The following is a 22,617-nucleotide window of genomic DNA, read 5'->3' as shown; positions in this document are numbered from 1 at the left end:
AAGAATTTTAATTATTGGGTGGAGATGCTTGTAAAAAAACTCTGCACTTTCTAAATAGAAAGGGAAAAGAGAGTCAGTCTGATTTTCCCAGGCTGGAAACAAGGGCCAGTCATGAGGACAGGAAACCTAGAGATATCAAAGTTGCATCAAAACCAGGCCACTGTGCACGGTGATCAATAAGGTCAAAGGCTTCATGCAACCCATCAAGAAAACATTTCTCTGACTTAGTAGAAGGGATTTTCTTCCACTACCAAGCCTGAAACTCTAATTATACCGTCTTCTACCCCCACAGAATTTGAGTTCCTCCTATCCTGTCCCTCTGACATGCTTTTGGGTTCTTTTCTCTCCTCTCCTGCCCATTCTGCCTGTCTCAGAGTCCGAAAATTGTGAAGTATAATAATCCCTGGGAACGTTCTGTGTACCAGACTGGATTAGATTCTAGGCCTTGCTCCACCTCCCTCCTCTGCACTTTCACTTTCCCTAGCCACAGCTCTCTCTTCCCTCCCCCACCTATATTTTTGGAGGATGCTGCCTAAAGGAAAAGTGAAAGTGACCAGCCTTTGTTTTGGCTGCGGAGAAAAACAGCCCAGTTGGGGTTCACAGCCTGTGGTCCGCACCTCGGGAACACAAGCGACAAGACTCAGCCTCTGAATGGGACAGTGCTAAGAAATGGGATCCTAAACACATCTGGAACTAGCAGTGAATCTGTGGGTGCAGCCTGGACCAGACTAAGAATCTGCCCCTCTGCCTGCTCTGTCCCACCCCCACCCGTTGGCCACAGTGGCTCCCTAAAGATTATGCTGAAAGGAGGAGATGCGTGTGCAGGTAAAGTGTTTCTTTGACTTGATTCCAACTGGGGGCAGCCCTGAGGAGATCTCATGCACCTGAGACAGCTCAGAGTTTGTATCCTCCATCGATCCTACAGGGGAACTGTGACAAGGAAGAAGAGGGTGCTGAGGGAAAGGAGGGGGTAGGAGGGAAGGCTGAGGGAGCAGAGGGAAAGGGTGGGGCTGGGTGGGAAGGGTCAGAGAGAAAGGACAGAGGAGTTGGAGAGGGGGCAGAGGGAAGGGATGGGGTGTGAAGGGAAGCTGGGGGGGCAAAGGAAGGGGAGGCATGGGCGGGGGACCAAAGGGGCACCAAAGAGGGCAGAGGGAAGGGACGTTGGGAGGGGATGCCAAGGGAAGGGAAGGGGCAGAGGGAAAGGAGAGGGGGAAGGGAGAGCGTATGAGGGGGGCCAAAGGGGCAGAGGGATGGGAGGGGAGGCCGAGGGAGCAGAGGGAAGGGATGGGGTGGGAAGGGAAGCTGGGGGGGCACAGGAAAGGGAGGCATGGGAGGGGGACCAAAGGGGCACCAAAGAGGGCAGAGGGAAGGGACGTTGGGAGGGGATGCCGAGGGAAGGGAAGGGGCAGAGGGAAAGGAGAGGGGGAAGGGAGAGCGTATGAGGGGGGCCAAAGGGGCAGAGGGATGGGAGGGGAGGCTGAGGGAGCAGAGGGAAGGGATGGGGTGGGAAGGGAAGCTGGGGGGGCAAAGGAAAGGGAGGGTATGAGGTGGGCCAAAGGGGCAGAGGGAAAGGAGAGGGGGTGGCGGGAGGCTGAGGGAGCAGAGGGAAAGGATGGGTAGGAAAGGAAGCTGAGGGGGCAGAGGAAAGGGAGGGTACAAGGGGGGGCAAAGGGGCAGAGGGAAAGGAGAGGGGGTGGGGAGAGGCTGAGAGAAGGGAGGGGGCGGAGGGAAAGGAGTGGTGGGGATGGTGTGGGGTAGAATTTCTATAGGGCAGCAAGTGTAAGGTGGGTTTTTGTTGTTCCTAGCAAACCGTTCCTGTAGCTAATTTCCATTGTCCATTTGAAGGCCGGGGCTGCTCGTTATTAGCCCGATAGCTTCTGTTTCTCTTCCCATGCCTTGGGCTGATACAGGTGTGGGTGAAGAGGATGTCTAGTTATCATATCACACTGTATTAGAAATCAGGATTCCCGCCCAGGGGCAGGGGTTTTGTGAAGAGAAATGAATTAGTTTGTGAAGCACTTAGGGCTTGTCTAAACGAACTTTTAGTTTGCAGCAAACTAGGGTGTGAATCTACTCTGCACTAGCTTGCCACAGACTTACTGTTCACCTGGACACTGCTGACATGGATCAACGGTTCTTTAGTGTGGGTTGATCTAGTCCTCTTTGAAATGGGACTAATCAAAGCACACTAAGGAACAGTTGATGCCTGTCAGCAGAGTCCTTGTGGACAGTTAATCTGTGGCAGGCTAGTGCAGGGTAGAATTACTCCAGTGTTCCACTTTGCTGCTGCTCAGCGATTTCTCAAGAAGCAGCATAAAACTAGCATCTCTCTCCACTTCCCTCCCCAGGATTTTGAGTAGCGGCAACGAAATTGATCATTTATATTAGTTACACTCTGCTGTTGCTTGGCAGATCTATGACTAGCAGCAGAAGCATGGGAACCAGCTGATTACAGACTCAAGAAAACACCCATTTACACTCCGTTCACATTAGAATGTCTTTGTGACCATAAGAGCCAGTAATGTGCATTTATATATATATAAAAAAAAAAGCCCTTAAATTCTGCATCAGTTTGTGGCCGCCTCCCTCCCCCCACATGAGCCAATTTTCACAATTCCTCATTAACAGGTACATTTCTAAAGCCATACTCATTGTGCGTTTGTAAAACCAGATACATTTTGCTCAGTGCAAGGACTATGGTATCGACTTTTAGGGCTTTAAGGACTGCATCAACAGAAATTAGTGAGAGAAAAGTGCCCATTATTCGATCTCTCTGGCCAGTTCAGGGCTATTGCCTACAGTAGTTTTTCTGGTGCTTTTTGTGACTTTCATTTAGCACTGAACTGTGCTGTGAAATGCATGATGCTTTCATAGGACTCTCTTTTTAAAGTCTCTGGATACACTTAGTTGCTTTGGCCTGGCAGGTTGAACAGGCTGGGCAATCTCTCTTTGAACAAAATAGGAGACCTTCAGTAATCTGGGGAAAGTTGTTGCAAGGCAGCTGGAGGCTCTCTTCCTCCAGCACATGCTTCTGGAAATACTTGTGACATGGTGCAATCTGGTGTTTTCTAAAGGGAAGAGAAAACTTCCGTTCACGAGACGCAGATATGTCATGCTTAGCAGGGTAGATTGGAGAAATCTCCCTGCCTCTGCTGGGGTTTCCCTCAACTCTGTTTCGTTCTCAAAGTCTCTTCAATTCCAAACTTAATAGAATTATAGAGAGCAGTGTCTGCTGGTGCTTGTAAGTTCCAAGCATTTCAGTTGGGGATGGTGGTGTTTTTTATTAACTTGTCTCCAAGCGCAAGGTATCTCTCACCCAGCATCTGTACACATATAACACTCTGTTTCTGTCGCTTACATCACGTCGGTGTTGTATGGATTTTATTTGTAATACACCCCCCCTTGATATAACACTGTCCTTGGGAGCCAAAAAATCTTACCGTGTTATAGGTGAAACCGTGTTATATTGAACTTGCTTTGATCCACCGGAATGTGCAGCCCCGCCCCCCTGGAGCACTGCTTTACCGCGTTATATCCAAATTCGTGTTATATCGGGTGGCGTTATATCGAGGTAGCGGTGTATTTGACATTCACTTTTCTAATAATCTTGCAATGGAATAATATCCCCTCTGCTTCTGCTGTCTCTGCGCCTCCTCTTCCACTGCACTGCTCGGCTTCTTCTCCAGGGAACCTTTTCAGTCGACCTTTTTTCTTCCCTTTCCCATTCCTCTCCCTACACTGTGTGCGCTCTGTCTCTGTCTCTGTCTCTCTCTCTCTCTCTCTCCCCTTCTTTGTGGTGTTCTACCCCCCACTTCCAGCCTCTCATCATGTCACCCCAACAATCTTCCCCTCCTTCCCCTGCCTGCCCCTGTGCCCTAGTTGCTCCTCCCAAATACTTTCCTAAGTAGCCTCTCACTCACTCTATTTCCATTTGTTAGGTATATTACATACCTCTGGGGGATTTCTGTGCCAAAAAATTAAACATTCTGCACCAAGCAATTAAAATTCTGCATATTTTATTTGTCAAAATAGCACAATATAATCACACCCGTTTCAATTATTTTGGTACTTTATTCCAAAATACCTGTCAGCAAGTATGTCTGTAACAATACAGACAACATAAAAGATTCAGGAAATATTTTTTGACAAATAGATTCCTTAATGGGCATATTAATACAGAACTCTGAGTAACAATTCATTTCAACTACAATACAGAACCGTATTTCCCATACCCCTCAGAAGCAGTGCAAAGGCTTGGTGAAGGCGGGGGTAATGGAGGAGCTGAGGGAGAGGGAAGTAATTGCTGGGACGTAGCCTGGGTTTAAACTTGGAGGGTTGTTCAGTATGGGTGGGAAAAGTATGGAACTGGGTGTTTTTGGGGAGAGGGGCAGGTACAGGGAGGGATTGTTAAAGAGCTTCCCCCATGCAGACCCTTGCTGACCCCTAGCCTCTCCCATTCAGTCAGGCACAACTGCCCCTGTCCCCATGTGTCCTTGCACCCCTTGTCCATGTATCCCCCCACCCTCACTCAGACAGCCACTCCCCGCCATTCCCATGTGGCTCTGCACTCCCTCCTCCTGTTCCCATGTGTCCCTGCACCCCCATGTGTCCTTGCACCCCTTGTCCATGTATCCCTCTACCCTCACTCAGACAGCCACTCCCCCCCATTCCCATGTGGCCCTGCACTCCCTCCCCCTGTTCCCATGTGTCTCTGTGCCCCCACTCAGCCATCCCCCGTCCCCATGTCGCCCTGCACCTCCACTCCCATTCAGCCCCTGCCCCAGTGTGTCCTCCCCCACTAGCCCTTATGAGCCCCTGTCTGTGACCCAGCCCCCGCAGCCCCACGCTCTCTGTCTCCCCATATCCCCTGTCTCCTGACCTGGCCCTACAGGCTCTGTGAAGAAGGCACAGTGCCTTCTGGTGGGCAAAAGGCAGAACTGCAACTTTCCAGCAGAAGCTATTTTCTGCACACACACAAAGCATGCACAGCAAATGAATTATGCGCACGCAGTGGCACAGAATTTCCCCAGGAAGAATTACAGTAGCCCCTACAGAGCTTGGCCAATGTTGAGCTTAGTGCTGTATCAACCCAGAGTAACTAAGCAAGACAGACGAAGGAAGAATGATTACCCCCACTTTACAGATGGTGACCTGAGACACAGAGAGGTGACGTGACTTGTCCTAGGTCAGTGGCAGAAACCGAACCCTGTGCTTCTGAACCCTAGTCTAGTACCTCCATCACAAGGCCATTCTTCACGGACTCTGACATGTCACTCACTCATTTAGTCTTTGCAAAGCAAATGAGAGTGCCACAGGAACCGTAGAAGGGCTGTTACCCCGGGCCTGGGTGCATGATGTGTGTATCAGAGAAAGGGAGGCTAATTGCACCACCTGCAGAGCAGAGACAAGACAGGTTGTGGTAGGTGAGATCATGCCAGGTGAGTGCCAAAGGAGGAGTCACTGTCTCTGGAGGCCTCTTTCAACAGCAGAACAGAGAGAGCAGCTCCTGGAGGCTGGGGGAGGCTGCTAACAGGCTAGCTAAGTGCAACAGCACCCTGAGGCAGGAGCACTGATTCAGTACTAAGTTGGTGCCACCTACTGAGTCACTGCCACTGTTAACTGCAGCACACCTCAGTTTTTCTTGGCTGCTTCCCAGCCCTGTCTTGGCCTGGCAAACCCCACTTAGCTGGAGAGCTACAACCAGCATGACAGGACTGTCGATGTCGGGGAGGGGGGCGGAGGGGAAACGGGACCAGGGAAGAGAAATCAATTCATCTGTTTCCCCAAAAACTAGGACTAAGGTGGTTAAGGCTGCATTGCCAACACTGTACACCTGTTTGTCACCTTCTATCACTGCACGGTTAGCTGGCTTCGGGATAGGAGAGAAGCAATAAGACAAACTGAAGCCAGTGGGCTTTCTCCAGGGGCTGGGATGAGCTTGGCTCAATATGTGTCTAATTCTGTATTGATCAGTGCAGTGGGTTACTGTTAGGCTCAAAATACAAACCATTAGGAGAAAACCACTCTTCCTGGCTGTTTCTGACCCCACAGGAGAATTGTATTAAGCTTTAGGGGACTTGGAGTGTTGAATGGTTTGGCTGATCATCCGTGAGCTAATACGAATTTGTCGTATTCCTGATGATGCAAGGGCAAGCTTGGGCCTGTGAGCTGCCACCCAGAGGAAGGAATGATTCAGAGCAGCAGAGTAGCAGGAGGCGGAATGTCTCCTGGAGCGTCCCTGTGTGTAGATGGAGCGTGCCCCCTTCTACGCCCCATTATAGCATGCAGCCTCTCCCAACCTCTGTGGTGTTCCTGTTCCGGGGGCTAGGCTGTGACTCTGCCTCCTCCCCACCCCTTTAGGACATTATGTGAGCCATGAGGAGTACACAAAGCAGCTTCCGCACTGGAGCACAAGAGCTGCAATGATGCATAGTCCCTACAGGGGCTTCATGAGGGAGAAAAGTCTTTGTGCTCTCCCCATCAGTAGACACCTGAGTAAGGGACCTGGCTGACACTCTAGAGGGCTTTTGAAATTGACGTATGTGCTTTCCTGATACGTCTGGACGGTTAACAAGCATCCCATCTGAGTTAGGCCGTTTCTCTCCTGGCTAGAGCAATGGATTGTGAGTCAGAGACCCTGGGTTATCACAACTTAATTTTTCATGCTGGGCCAACTCCAAAAATGGCTGGATGGATTTTCTTCAAATTTTCCAGGAATAAGAAATTTTCTCCGGGGCTTAGACTTACCATGAGGTGAGTCTGCTCAGGAGAGGATTTCTTAAGGAAAGTTATAAGCGACTGAAAATAGGGGTTAAGAGAAGACACACCATCTTGCATGATATGGTTGCAATGAGCTGTAACGTGCTCTTGTGATGACTCTCCTGGAACTGTAGAGGGCAGTAGCACCTGCAAGAATATCCATATTCAAAGGTAAAACAGGTTATGTGAAAGAAACAAAGGGCGGTTATATGAAAGAAACAAAGGGCAGTCAGGAAATATGCACACATTCTTAACTGGCACCGTGGTGTGTGGTAGGCACATGGGGGCTTGCAATGGTCTGAGCTCCAGACAGTAATGTTGGATCTCTTTTACCGGCTTTGTGTTTATTTTCTGGGTGTCCTTAATATTGAAATTGAGTGGAAATCATTGAGTGTCCTTGTTTGTGCCCTTTTTCTAATGTTAGTTTATCGATCGGTTTTCATTGTCTTGCTTTATCAGAGGTGACTTGCAAGGGAATTTTTTTTTCAAAAAACTAGTCATGTTTGTTGTTGCTTGTTTATTCTCAAAGCCTTCTGCAGCGTGCTAGGCACCATCCTGACCTAAAATAGACACAATTCCCTGCCTCAAGGAACCTACTGTCTATGTTAAACAAAACACAGTATTCCAGACTCTGTGTTCCACTGTGGATCCGTGATGCTGTTTTGGCAGCATAAAAGGGCTAACAGAATCAAACCCTGCGGGGGAATACCCTTGTATCAAGGGAATTCCCTGGCTGGTGTAGAGCTCTACACTGCCTCCCTAGCCACCTCTCATACAGGGTATGTTGGGGGGACGATGGGGGGGGGAAGCAGGGATGGGTGAGAACGGGTCTGGGTGGAGACTAGGGCTGTCGATTAATCACAGTTAACTCTCACGATTAACTCAAAAAATTACTTGTGATTAAAAAAATTACTCACGATTAATCGCAGTTTTAATTGCACTGTTAAACAGTATAATACCAATTGAAATGTATTAAATATTTTTGGATGTTTTTCTACATTTTCAAATATATTGATTTCAGTTACAACCCAGAATATAAAGTGTGCAGTGCTAGCTTTATATTATTATTTTTATTGCAAATATTTGCACTGTAAACAGGATATACAAATAGTATTTTTCAGTTCAACTCATACAAGTCCTGTAGTGCAATCTCTTTGTCATGAAAGTGCAACTTACAAATGTAGAATTTTTTTGTTACATAACTGCACGCAAATGCAAAACAATGTAAAACTTTAGAGTCTACAAGTCCACTCAGTCCTACTTCTTGTTTACATTTACAGGAGATAATGCTACCTGCTTCTTATTTACAATGTCATCTGAGAGTGAGAATAGGCATTCGCATGGCACTTTTGTAGCCTGCATTGCAAGGTATTTACATGTCAGATATGCTAAACGAGCATCATGAGCATGGACGCATGTCTTCTGGGATGGTGATTGAGGCATATGAATCTTTAGCACATAAGGCACATAAATATCTTGCAACCCTGGCTACAACAGTGCCATGTGAACTCTTGTTCTCACTTTCAGGTGACATTGTAAACAAGAAGCGGGCAGCATTATCTCCTGCAAATGTAAACAAACTTGTTTGAGCGATTGGCTGGACAAGAAGTAGGACTGAGTGGACTTCTAGGCTCTAAAGTTTTACATTGTTTTATTTTTGAATGCAGTTATTTTTTGTACATAATTCTACATTTATAAGTTCAACTTTCATGATAAAGAGATTGCACTAGACTGCTTGTACTGGGTGAATTGAAAAATACTATTTGTTTTGTTTTTTACAGTGCAAATATTTGTAATCAAAAATAAATATAAAGTGAGCACTGTACACTTTGTATTCTGTGTTGTAATTGAAATCAATATATTTGAAAATGTAGAAAACATCCAAAAATATTTAAATAAATAGTATTCTATTATTGTTTATCAGAGAGATTAATTGCTTTTAATCTTTTTAATCACTTGACAGCCCTTGTGGAGAATGCAGTTTTGAGCCAGTGTAACAGCCACTTAGGGGCTGTTATGAGTCAGCTCCACTTAGAGCAGGCACAAGGCTGCTGTAAGTTGTATCGGCCCCGGATGACTCCAGAAGGGAAGGAACAATGGTGGCTAATGGCCACCATAGCCCCACCACTCCATTCCCACCTGAAGTAAAGCTCAGATGGGATGGAGATTCTGGAGCAGCATGTCTGCCAAACTGTCTAACCAGATCCTGATCACTTACACCAGCGCCAGTATGGAGTGAATCCGTTGAGTTCAGTGGCATTACTTCAGATTTGCCCTCATGTAACCGGAATCAGAATGTGCCCCAGATGGTGATGTCCTCTGAATCTCATCTCCCCTTTCTTATCTGGGGTGCTGCAGCAGGCCCCAGAAGTGCCCCAGAGGGGAGGTTTCCCCGGCCTTTACCTTGTATTAACAGCTGTTTTACATAACAGAAACCAGCACGGCAGATTCAGTTGGGGTTGGGCTTGTCTCTGCAGCTACTGCTTAAACCACTACCAAGTCTGTCCCCACATTAACTCCTTTACCGTGTTGAGCTCTCCCTCCTGCCCTGGGGTCTGAGCATGCTACCTTCACTAGAGCTCAGCACCAGAGAGCCAAACACATTCCTGAGATAATGCCTTTGAAGCCACTGGATTTACATCAGAGATGAATTTGGTCCCAGGACTGGAGCCCAACCCCAGTTCTCCAGTATGGTGGCAAAGACCTACCAGCTAGCCACAGGACTAGCTCCCCCCCACCTCCCGCCTCATATTTCATTTCTAGGTCAAAACTCAGTTGAAATGTGCATGTTGTTTTCTGGAAAATACAATAATGGTTGCATGGTGTGTCATGCCAGGGGGAAAACAGCAAACTGCTTTAGGGCGTATGCCACTGAGAGTTCTGTAACAGCACATTCCAGTGGGTGCAATGTGGGACTGCGTTTCATACGCCGCATGGGGAGATCAGGTGCCTTTTCAGTAACTCTGAGAATTCAGGCGTTTGAGTCTCTCAACTCACATAGTTGCAACTTTTTCTCAAGCTGACACCCCACCCAACCCTTTCCTGTCTCATCACGAGCCTCTGCAGGGGAAAGAAAGCGGTAGCAGCAACACTTATCACTTCACCGCCGCTGTGGACGCTTGCCAGGCACAGGCTCTGTCCCACCGTTCTCTCGTTTGTGGCAGTTTTTCACTGAGCAATAATAGTAATCGAGAAAACATTCAAACGTTTGCTGCTTGGTTGCAAGTAGCAAGGAGAAATCCTCCAGAAAGGATGCTGTGTGTATGCAAGTCCCGTGCTCCACTAACACACAGGAGGGCTGCACTCAAAGCAAGGGAGGTTGTCCTAGGTCTCCACTAGACTCATTTGAGGGCCCATAGGTCTCTTTCTCACCTGTGTTTTCTGGCGGCAGGGCCCTGTTCTCTTTCGACCACGTTTCCCTGGCTGGCTTCATTCCACGCCTCGTGTGCCAGCTGTCAGGTACTCTTGGGAAGCCTTTGCACAAAGATGAGCTCAAATGCAATGGCTGCTGTGGTGTGTTATGGTGAAAAGTGCTCAGCATAGCAGCAGAGTGGCACAGTGTAGCCTGAGAGCCACTCCCCATGGAAAAAGGAATTCCCTGTAGGACAGAGGTGGGGTTGGAGGTGAACTTGCAATGCGGGGGAAGGAAATGGGATGTCATCGGGAAGGGGACGTGATCAGCTGTGGGGATGAGCCCTGACAGTGGAAAGGGGACTTGTTGGGGAGGGGGAGGGGAGGAGTCTTTGACTTTATGGTTGCAAGGGAGGACAAAGGAGACTTTAAGTCTACCTGGGGTCCTTTCCTGTGCCTTATCTCAAGCTCTGTGCATTCTGGCTGACACCTTGTAATGCAGGGAAGAGAGGATAGGCGCTATATCGGATATGAAGCCTTTCATTTCTAGGTCAGTGGTGGTCACTTCCTAGTGGTTGTTCACTGAGCTAATAAAATGAATAGGTTTTGTGGCCAGATCATTACCACAACCATCCCAACTCGCACTCTTGCTGGCATCCTCAACATTGAGGCTGAATGGAAGTCAGATGACCAGCATGGAGACCAAACTACCCTGGAGGTGCTTCCAACAGAGCGGTGGGCTGAGCTGCATTAGTGGGATTGCCCTCCTTCTCACGGCCAGAATCCTTCCTGTTGGGTCTGTATCTCGGCCCGCACACAGGAAGCTCATTGTAGCTGTGGAGATATGTTGCCAGGTTTTGCATCGAGTGTTGTGTCTGGTGCTACTTTGAGCCGGTGGGTCCTAGTCTGTGGGCAGCTTCCTTCTGATTATGAACTTGGCGGGCCTGTTTGAAGGTTTCCTCCAAAGTGGAGGACAGTTTGTATTCTCTGACAGTTCTTACATAGCCAGGAAGAAATCGGTGCTCATTTGACCTCTGGGAAAGCAAATGGGAATATTTTTGTAATATTTCCTGCCATAGAATCACCTGTTTTGTCTTGGCTTAGCATTAGATTTTGGATGAGGTGTACTATTTAATCCCTAATGCGGTCCTTACTTTAACTGAGTTCTCCTGGATCATTTACCACTGACTTTGTCTATGGCAGTAATGTTGGTGTCCATCTTCAGCTATGAAATGTACAGATGCAATGGGGGACAGGTGTTTTTGCTATGGTGGTGTCCTTGCCATATTGTTGTTATGGGCCAGATTCTGCCATCCTTACTCATATTAAGAAATATCTTACCCTGTGAGCTGTCTTCAGTGGGATTAGTTGCTGAGTATAAGGATCTACTCAACATTAGGAAGGGTGGTAGAAGCCAGCCTTGTATTATTTATAAAGTAGGGTTAGATTTAATGCCTTGCTTTCCAGTTAAACATCATATGGTTGCTGTTTGTCCTGCTGGTTCTGTGTCGTTGTCACACTGTACATTGTGCACACTAAATACTTGTGATATCTTTATGATAAGAGACCGCCCCAAAATAAGTGAGTTTATTAGTTTAATTACACTGCCAGCTGTCCTCAAGCCACGTAGTTGTAACCTAAAGTGCATGTAAAGTGCAGCCAAAGCTGCCAGGATGTTCTTTACCTATTCAAGCAGGTTTCCTGGATATATAATAATGGCTGACTTACGCTGGTTAGATAGATTGCACTTCTTAGGAGACTCGAAATCAGACAATAAAACAGGTAGTCAGCCTCTGTCAACTCAGAGAGAAGAGAACAAGAAAAACCTAGAATCATAAGGGCGGACTCAGGCTTTAAAGGTAGAATTAAATGTTTATAGTTCCGCAAGGTAGAGAAAGTATAATAGCCTGCCGTCTAAATCCATCATGGGGGGATGGAGAGAGAGTGAGAGAGAGAGAGATGCCTGCAGATCTATTGATGGAAAACAAAGAAGAGGCACACTGATTTCTTCCATTAGCCTGGGGCAAAAGAGAAAAATCCTGCAATGATATGAAGGCAAGAGCCCTTCTCCATTTGGGAAGCTGTCAAAGTCCCATTTAAAGTCTTTTAGTTATTTTAATGGGAGTTGGGTCAGGTCCCAATTCTTTGCCACCTTGTGCAACCTTTGTATTTATTTAGGTGATGCATTACCCACAATTTCCACCTAAATGGCTGTTCTCGTTCCCTAGGATTAGAAGCCCAAATAGGGAATCTAATGGGGGTCTGCATTCTCAAATGAACACAAGCTACTCAAGGGTGTTGATCTTAGTGGGCATGTCCCAAATAGGAACCTCATATAAGATCATAGCAGTTAGAGATAGAAAAGTCACATTAGGCCATAGAGTTCTTCCTCCAACAAGAAAAGACTTCTTAGCTATTTAAAGTGATACTACACTCCCCTAAACTAAAAGGTCTTGTGGGGGAGGGGCATGTGTTATTAAGTGAACTCTGCTTCAGACGCCTTGCTGTAGTTATATAAGTGTTCTTCCTGTATGAAAATTACTCACAATGAGACATATGATTAACCCGATTAAAGGTCTCTCCATAAGCGCTATAAACACCAGGTTTACTATCCGCCCTGGGCCACCACCAATTAGCACAGGGTAACCTGACCCGAAGTGCTGTAAAACCTATCCTGCCAGCCTGTTACGGGAAAGGTGACAATCTCTAATATGTTTCTCATAAGGCTGAATTATCTGAAAAACAACTGGCCACCCCTGCTGGATTCCATCCAGCTGCTTTGTTTGTTTCATGGTTTTACATGTCAAACAAGCTTTGCCTTTTCATCATGTCATGACTGTTAATATGTTTAGAATGTGAGAGTATTGGAGCAAAAAGCACCTTGAGACTGTGGTTTCTTTTTTCTGCATTTTTATTACTGTTCAGTAATTTGGGTAATTGTATACTGTCCACCTAAAATTTCCTCTGTAGAGGCAACTGAATGTGGTACTCTTCACTTCCTGTCCAAAGCCATTGTGTAGCATTGCTGTCAACTGTTAAAAGCTGCCATGTTTCTCCCCAGAGGTGGCTGTATTTCAGTGGAGCGTAAAGCGATTGTTGTGTGCATGTAAGTTAGAGATGCTCTGAATCTGGCAGATTCTCCCAGGCCAGTGTCCTAACCACCAGGGACTGCATGGATATGTGCGCACACGCCGGTTTCGATCCAAAAACAGGCATTTGACACAATTCTGGTTTGGTGAAAACATTCAAAAGATTAGTTTTTGTTCCAGTGGAAATTTCCACCAGAGGGAATAGTCATTGTCCGATGAGCTCTAGTTTATAGCCCTTCCAAAACTCTTGGTGATGGTGGTGGAGAGGGGAGAGCGTTGTTTGTTTTGTTTGTTTGCTTTTTCATCCTTGCTAGTGTGACTCTATCCATATTAATGTCCAGTCCTGTCTGTCACCAAATTCTGCCCTTGGGTGGACATAGTTCCCGTTGAACTCAATGGGAGGTCACACACACCTGAGTCCAGATCACCACAGAACTGCTAATGCAAATCATGCATTTGTGTGTGCAAATGGATACTTAGCCCCTCTGGCATGGACAATGACACTGAGTCGCCGTGCAACTGCATGTGCTTAAACTTACACAGACCTTAGGCTTCAACCTTCTGAGAAGTGAACTCTGGGCCTGGTCTACACTAACCCCCAAATTCGAACTAAGGTACGCAACTTCAGCTATGTGAATAACGTAGCTGAAGTCGACATACCTTAGTTCGAACTTACCGCGGTTCAGACGCGGTCCACACGCGGCAGGCAGGCTCCCCGTCGACTCCGCGGTACTCCTCTCGCCGAGCTGGAGTACCGCAGTCGACGGCGAGCGCTTCCGGGATCGATTTATCGCGTCCAGACCAGACGCGATAAATCGAACCCGGAAGTTCGATTGCCAGCCGTCGAACTACCGCGGTAGTGTAGACCTGGCCTAAGTATCTGAATGTGGGAAAAGTAGGTATTGTCTAGCTCCATTGACTACGTTCCAACCTGCATGAGGATGAACTTTCAGTTGTAGGGTTAATGATTCCCAGTTGGCGATAAGGATGATAGCTTCCCAAGAGGCTATTCGGTGGAAAGGTTACATTATTGACACTATTATCCCATTGTTTATGGAAGTGCAGTGTGTCTGCCAACTGATTTTCAAAGAATTGCCCTCTGCTCTCTCCATCTTGCACACGGTTTACAATAGATAGTTGAGGCATATATCAACCCTGTTGATTTGAACTTCAATGTACTGCTTTATGTCCTAGAAGAAATGCTGCTTCAGATCGATATTTCTGCAGCTTGCCTCGCACGAATAGACCTGCCTGGATTCGAATGTACTGGGGTTTAATAGTGAATCTGTTGCTAGAGGTCCGTTAGTATCTGTCTTCAACCAATTTTTGAGGGTCCAACTTGGCTATTTGAATTTGCATTTCCCAATTCCTCTTTATCTCATAAATTCTTATTACTGATTTAGAGGAATTTTGTGCTTTGATTTAAATCCATTCCCTTGTTGTGGGTTTAGATTTGATTTAGTTGTGCTGCTGCAATTGAAAACAATGGGTAGTTGTTAAAGGTTATGACCAGGGAGCAGGCCAGTACCAAGTACTGCCCACAAGGCTGGAACTTACGACCTTGCAAGAGGAGGTTGGTCATTGAAGCTATAAAACATAGAAGACCAAATGGTCCCTTACATGGGTTATTTCCATGGACTGGACAATTCTGTTCAATCACTTCCTGGGGGGAAGCAGTGTTACCCCCACTCCATGAAATAAGAAAATGGCTCAGTTACTGATACACAAGGCCATCCCGCCCCCTCCTGTGTCCCAGGGCAGCACAACTCCTGCAAGTTCTCCCCAACTGCTGCTACCCCAAAGCCCTTTGCAGGGGGAGGATGTTTAACTGAGGAGTGGAGGAACCAGCATTTGTTAATGCTGATTGGGTCAGAATTAGCTTATGCCAGAACCCCTGCAGGGAAAGTGCAACAGGGAAGAAATGATGCAGAGGAAAAGGACCGTCCTTTGTTCTTCCCAGAGCTCAGTCCCCATGGAAGGGCTTGCACAGGGTTAGGGACCAGGGGCGTATGCGGCAGTGATGGTTCTCCCTCCCTCTGCTGCTCCACCCAGATACACTACTTTTTGCTCCCCGATGCTTTTACACCTGAGCAGCTAACAAAAGCCACAGACCAGGGGGTTAGCCAACTGAGCAGCCAACATCAGATTTCTGAGCACCTCTTTTCAGAAGCATGTACCATGTAGCTGTTGCATCACCTTCCTCTAAACAAGCATTGCGGTTAATAAAAGTAATATGTGCACAAGTCTGCAATACAGGCATGAATGTGGGAGGCACACCCTGCCCACTCTGCAGGATGGGCTGGGTTACTTCTTCCCCAAAAGATCTCCCATCACCCCTTGAAAAGACTCTTTGCTTACTCCAGAGCTGCAGTGTAGGAATGAATTCTTAGATGCTTGCCTTTTCTCTATGTTAATAAAAACCAGCTTGTGCTGGGTAAAAATGTAACCTATTCAGTCAGTGCCACACACATGGGATGTGTGGCCAGGAATTGCTTTCGCTAAATAGACTTTAAAAGCTGCTTTAGTGGGACGCTCCTGTGTATTTACCTGGATAATAGGAATGGCTGGCAATTGATTTATGCCTGATTTGGAAAGAAAAGCCCAAGGCACTTTTTACACTGCCAGTCTGTGACATTGCTCTTTGAATCCCTTTTTTAATGTTGGGCTGTGTGAATGTTTTATACATAGCAGCTTTCACTATTTTTAAGTTTTGCCAATATATGCTAAAAAGCACACCGTTATAAACTGGTGCATAATTTCTTGTGGCTGTTTTGGTCTATTTTTACTTCCTGGGAGGTATGCAAAATCAGTGTGGGCTTAGGAGCCTAGCTCTAGAAACCTAGCTTTGGAAATGTTAGAATCTCAGCCCCCATCTCAGTTTCTGCAAGGTCACTTTTCCTTTGTTGTCCCTGTGCTGGGACCTACCAGAGTCTGCATCTTAACCCGCCGAATAACTTAACATTACAGCCTCCAAATGCATTCTAGAATGTCACTGGAGAAACTGCTGGGAAATTTTATTCCCAGGGCATGAGCGGAGGCAAGTTGTCTCAGGTCTGCAACATGTACTTCAATGTCAGCAGGCTCTACTTCCTTTTTCAATTTCCCCACTGGAGTCTGGAGCAGTCACAGCACTCTTAGGCAGCATGTTCACCGCACTGGGGCAGGGAGCATTTTAAATCAAGGAGTCCCACCTGCTAATGTGAGGCATTATTGCCACAGCTGAGTTTGGTAGCTCAGGAACGTCTCTCTCATGGAAGGGTATTAGAGCATTCCGTTCCTGGAATCTTTATAGCCTCTGGGACATCCCAGTAATAATATTCTGAGATTCCAAACTGGTTTGAGGCCCAACAAATCTGGAGTGAAATCCTGGCCTCATTGAAGTCTATGGGAGTTTTGACATCAATGGAGCCAGGATTTCTCCCACTGACTTTCATCTAAGTGTACAGTTGAATAACTCTCTATTTGACATTGTGTCCAGTTTTGGGCCCCACACTACAAGAAGGATGTGGAGAAATTGGAGAGAGTCCAGCAGAGGGTAACAAAAATGGTTAGGGGGTGGAGCACATGACTTATGAGGAGAGGCTGAGGGAACTGGGATTGTTTAGTCTGCAGAAGAGAAGAATGAGGGGGGGATTTGATAGCTGCTTTCAACTACCTGAAAGGGGGTTCCAAAGAGGATGGATCTAGACTGTTCTCAGTGGTACCAGATGACACAACAAGGAGGAATGGTCTCAAGTTGCAGTGGGGGAGGTTTAGGTTGGATATTAGGAAAAACTTTTTCACTAGGAGGGTGGTGAAGCACTGGAATGGGTTACCTAGGGAGGTGGTGGAATCTCCTTCCTTAGAGGTTTTTAAGGTCAGGCTTGACAAAGCCCTGGCTGGGATGATTTAGTTGGGAATTGGTCCTGCTTTGAGCAGGGGGTTGGACTAGATGACCTCCTGAGGTCCCTTCCAACCCTGATATTCTATGATTCTATGATCTCTAGGGCTGTTTTTGAGAGCAACAGTATTCTCGTAAATGCTGTTTGAAATAATTAATCTGTATTTACAATCCTAACTTCAGTTTAATGGAAGGTTGTTTTTTTTATTTGTTTTTGCCTGGGGATAGGATTAACCATTGCTCTTTAGGGAATGCTAGGACCAGTCTCCCTCCTATGTGCTCAGTTTGTGACCAGTACATTAGCTATAATTAGCTCAGCCTTTGCTTGGCATGTTTTGAAAAGAAAGAAGAATGTTGTGACCTAAACAGCTCAGCCACAAGTTTAAGCTGGATACTTTTTTAAAGTGTGTGTGTTTCTATTTGCTAAATTCCTTTCCAGTATCCTGCTGGCTTTGTCATGCTACAGCTTGCTATTTATTCCTGTGTAGGGACCTTTGTGCATATGGAGCTAGGGCAATATAGAGCCTCTGTGAGTCTTCGAAAACATGACTTAACTTTGATCTGTGGTTCTCTTACTCAGCAAACTGTATAGATAGGCACCGAGCTGTTCCCAAATCAGAAATGATTGCCACTGCAGCTCGATAGGGTACAGTAACTCCTCACTTAACATTGTAGTTATGTTCCTGAAAAATGCGACTTTAAGTGAAACGAAGTTAAGCGAATCCAATTTCCTCATAAGAATTAATGTAAATGAGGGGGTTAGGTTCCAGAGAAATTTTTTTCACCAGACAAAAGACTATAATATATATATATATTTAGGGTTACCATATGTCCGGATTTTCCCGGACATGTCCAGATTTTTAGATCTTAAATTGCCATCCGGGAGGAATTTTTAAATAGCTCAAAATGTCCGGCATTTTGCCGGGCGGGGAGGAAGATGCAGAACCTACGAACCCGGGCAGCAGCAGGGAGCAGAAGTCTGGAGCTTCTGGGCTGTCTCAGCTGTTGGGAGGGGGATGAGAAGGGGGAGGGGGGTGGAATTCTTGAGCCCACGCTGCCCTGGCTGCAGCCAGCAGGAGCGGAAGCCCCCAGGAGACGCAGGTTGAGGAAGCCCGGGGGGCCGCGGTAGGAGTTTGGGGCAGCAGGAGGACAGGGCTGCAGGGCAGGGCAGGGCAGAAGTCCCCATCCCGGGCTGCCTCGGCTGGGGTGGAAGACTGTCAATTCCCAGCCTAGTCGGAGCCTGGGCTGCCTCGGCCGTTGGGGAGGGGTGCGTGGAATTCCTGAGTCCCAGCTGGAGCAGGGGAGGAAGGATGGAAGTCCCCAGCCTGGGCTGCCCCAACCCCTTGCTGGAGCTGGGAGAGGCCCCAAGCCCAGGCTGCCCTGGCTGCTGCAGTGACTGGGAGCAGAAGTACCTCCTCATTGATCAGCCCCATCCACTGTGCGGCTGCTAAGGTTGCAAGCACCTTGTCCTACTACTGCCCCAATCCCCAGGTGGACTTTCCATCCCTGGGGGGGGCTCCACATCTGGGTCCCCCGGGGCAGAAGCTGCCAGGACCAGGGGATAAATCAAGGCCTGTGTCTGCAGAGTGCTTTGCAGATGAAGCCAGCTAGCCACGAGCGAAAGGTTCTGCTTAACTTCGCTGATTTGAACTTTTGCCTCTGCAACTCCTTGCACTGAAACAAAGAACCAGTTCCCATGTAAGCTGCAACTTCAGCCTGGCTGGGCATTGTCCAGAGCCAGCCCTAAACACCCTCTCCTGTCAGTTAGGGTTACCATACGTCCGGATTTTCCCAGACATGTCCGGCTTTTTGGTCCTCAAATCCCCGTCCGGGAGGAATTTCCAAAAAGCAGGATATGTCTGGGAAAATAGGGAGGCATGGTAAGGGGACCGCCTCCTCCCCGGGCTCCAACTTTCCCAGCTCCCGCCGCTCTCCACCGCGGCGGGGGTCGAAGCAACTTCCCCGCGGGGGCCAGGCTGCGGCTGTTCGTTCTCCCCACCTGGGCAGCCGGACTCGGGAGCAGCCGCTGCTGCAGCTCCCACTGCCGCGGGGGGAAGCGGCCAAGCACGTGGCGCTCGGCAGCTGCGGCTGTGGCGCCCGGGGCGTGAACCCCCTGAGCCCGGGCCTGCTGCGGGGACCCAGCTGGTGCTATCCTGCGGCGGCCCCGGAGTGGGGGCAGCAGGCCCCAGCCCTCCCGTCCCGCTCGGGTCCCGCAGGGGAACGAACGGGGCTGCCGATGCCTCCGCCCCGGGGCTGCCCGCGGGATTGCACCAGCTGGGCAGCCAGCCCAGACGCGACTGGCCAGGGGCTGGGTGCAGCGTGCGCGCTGCTGGGTCCCCGCAGCAGGCCCGGGCTCGGAGGGTTCGGGCCCGGGCGCCAGAGCCGCAGCCGTTGAGCACCACGTGCTTGGCTGCTTCCTCCCCCCGCGGCAGTGGGAGCTGCAGCAGCGGCTGCTCCCAAGTCCGGCAGCCCAGGTGGGGAGAACGAACAGCCGCCACCTGGCCCCGTGAGCCGCCCCCCTACTCTCCCTCCAGGTAACGCCTGAGTCCTGCCTGCACTCGGGGTCAGGCCGGACTCACTCACCCTGGCCCCGCACTCTCCCTGTGTCTCTCGGGCCTCCCTCCAGCACTTGCGGAGGGAGGAGGAATGGGGGGGGTTTGTTTTTTTTTGCTCTGCTCCACCCCCCCACCCCGCATCCCGATATTTGACCTGGGTGGTCTGGTCACCCTAGGGGGCGGGGACTTTGGGGAAGGGGTGGAGTTGGGGCGGGGGGCGGGGCCCATGGAGTGTCCTCTTTTTGCAGTATTGAAATATGGTAACCCTAATATATTACACACACAGTATAAGTTTTAAACAAACAATTTAATACTGGTACACAGTGATGATGATTGTGAAGCTTGGCTGAGGTGGAGGAGTCAGAGGGTGGGATATTTCCCTTACTGCTAAATGATGAACTAGCAATTGGCTGAGCCCTCAAGGGTTAACTGTCTCTCTACACAAGGCAGCAGGAATGGAGGGAGATATGCACATTTCCCTTAAGTACACTGCCTTGTTAATTAGATCAGCTTGCTGAGAGGGCAGCTGCTGCAAGCTCCCTCCATCCTGAGCCCTGCTCTATGGAAGATGGGGTAAGCGGGGTGCAGGAGCAGGAGGGAGGGGGACACCCTGACATTAGCCCCCCTCTTCCTTCCCTCCCTCTGCACAGCAAGCAGGAGTCTCGGGGAGCAGCTCCAAGGCAGAGGGCAGGAGCAGCACATGGCAGTGGTGGGAGGGACAGCTGCAATTGCTAGCCTGGTGGGCAGCTGCTGCACAGGGAACTTAGGGGAGCGGGGAGCTGATAGAGGGAGCTGATATGGGGGCTGCCGGTCCACCCTGGTTCCAAGCCCCCACCAGCTAGCTGCAACGGGCTGCTCTTCCTGCAAGCAGTGGACAAAGCAGGCGGCTGCCAAACGACGTTAGAAGGGAGCATTGCACAATTTTAAACGAGCATGTTCCCTAATTGATCAGCAATGTAACAATGAAACAATCTTAACCGGGATGACTTTAAGTGAGGAGTTACTGTACAAATAAAATCAACCTGCTCAATGGCGATCCAGATCTTCAGAGAGAAGCTGCTGGAGTGAGTGGGCCTACAGACACTGAGAAAAGGCTGGTTTGCATTGGGAAACATATGGGTTGGTGGTAACCAGGGCCGGCTCCAGGCACCAGCCCAGCAAGCAGATGCTTGGGGTGGCCAAGGGGAAGGGGCGGCACGTCGGGCTGTTCAGCGGCAATTCGGCGGCGGGTCCCTCTCGGAGGGAAGCACTTGCCACCGAATTCCTGCCGAAGAAGAAAGCGGTGCGGTGGAGCTGCCGCCGGAGTGCCGCCGATCGCAATTGCGATCGCGGCTTTTTTTTTTTTTTTTTTTTTTTTTCCCGCTGCTTGGGGTGGCAAAAACCCTGGTGGTAACAAATGGGGCTCAGCCCAGGTCAGCTTGGAGCAGGTATTAACCACAGTTACTGAAATGATGGTGAAGTCAGTTTGTCCCCAGCTGTGTTCACTGAGACTGCAAGCTCTTTGGGACAGGCATCGTCTTTCTGTTCCGTGTGTGTACAGGGCCTAGCATAACAGGGCCCCGATCCCTGCCTCTTGGTGCTGGCGCAAAACAAATAGCAATACAAAACAATACAAACCTCCGGCGCACTGGAGAACAAATTGTTTGTGCTGCTGCCATGGCTGTCAGGCCATTTTGAACTTGGGATTGGGGTGAGAGCCAGAGCGCTGCTGTGTTACGTGTCTGGCATAGAGGAAGGATCATGGCCTCCAGAGAGCACAGCTGATTGCTGCTTCTCAACTCTTGAGCTGAGTTCTGTTTGGTTTGGCTTTTATGTTGTGAACTCGCTTGGTTTCCTTTACTGGCGACCGTTTCTGAGAGCAGCTTCCATGAGAACAGGGAGATGAAGCCATAATAAGTGAATCAACCATAGAAAAGGTTCTGACTGGTGGCAGCTCTAATGTTTGGAATAATAGCTGTTTGAGAAACACTTAGTGATTGAAACACACTGTGTCCTCCAAATACAGGCCAAAGTGTGGCTGTTTGGCTACTTTTTGCTGCTAGTGCGGGGACACACGTTTCCCTAAGAGGACCTCCCAGGGCTGATGCTCCTGACCTGAGTGTGTGCCCTCAGCTGTGATGACCACAGGCCAAAGTAGCCCGTTAGGCCCTTCAAAAATGTGCAGCACCAAGCACATCTAAGCCCTGCCTGTGAGCATGCTCAGTACAAGTGTATACGTGGCTGTGGCCCCGCTCTCCTCTCCTGCCTTGAGGAGACTGACTATACTCTTGGTGGTTGTCCGTGAGCAGGCAGCCTGCCCTTGCACTACTCAAGCCAATGGGAGTTTTGTTGCTAGCTTCAGTGGGAGGAGGAGTGGCCCTGGGAAGTGTGAGGACTATAACTGTGACTAGCCCCTGACAAGGGAGGAAAGCTACAGAGTACTAGTCAAACCAGCCCTACGGGATTGGGGGGGGGGCAGGAGTGGGGAGAGAGTGAGTGTGTGTAGACGGACAGATATGTTGGGCCAGACCCTATCCCTTGTAAAGGCAGTAGTGCAGAATAGCTTAAAGCCAGCTTAACTAGCCAGGTGGGGAATTGCCCTGGTGTGGCGCTATGACATAATGGGATGCAATCCGATCAGTGAGGAGCTGTGTCACCCCCTGCCCTGCAATCTTGGGTGTCTCCCACCTGGGCTGCTCGCAAACAGCCTGCTAGCTCTCCGGTCACACTCTGGCTTCCCAGCCTTGGTGACCATATGCACGGTGACCCCAATGCACTCTCAGTCTCCGATTCTCCTGAAAAACGAGTTTAGCCCTGTCCAGCTCTCTTAGTCCAGATATATTAAATCCGTTGCCCCGCTAAGGGAATCAAGGTACTACAGCGTGCCACCTCAAATGGAATTACTCAAACAATTCACAATAGTGGATTAGTTTTGATTAAACAGTAGAACAAGTTTATTTAAATACAAAGAGATTTTAAATGAGTACAAGGCATTAAAGTCAGA

The 22,617-nt window shown here is 48.7% G+C and overlaps 1 long non-coding RNA gene across 2 annotated transcripts in view; it reads left to right on the top strand.

The window, feature by feature from the left end:
* The first annotated feature begins 537 nt into the window (after positions 1–537).
* LOC135882372 (uncharacterized) overlaps positions 538–22,617 on the top strand; it is a 78,191-nt gene continuing 56,111 nt past the window's right edge. For both annotated transcript variants that reach the window (XR_010561594.1, XR_010561593.1), the window contains exon 1: positions 538–825. This is a non-coding gene — a long non-coding RNA (uncharacterized LOC135882372). The remainder of the gene's footprint in view (positions 826–22,617) is intronic.

The sequence above is a fragment of the Emys orbicularis genome, chromosome 8 (genome assembly GCF_028017835.1).
Source record: "Emys orbicularis isolate rEmyOrb1 chromosome 8, rEmyOrb1.hap1, whole genome shotgun sequence".
Classification (NCBI taxonomy): domain Eukaryota; kingdom Metazoa; phylum Chordata; order Testudines; family Emydidae; genus Emys; species Emys orbicularis.
This window is presented reverse-complemented; position numbering and strand designations above follow the sequence as displayed.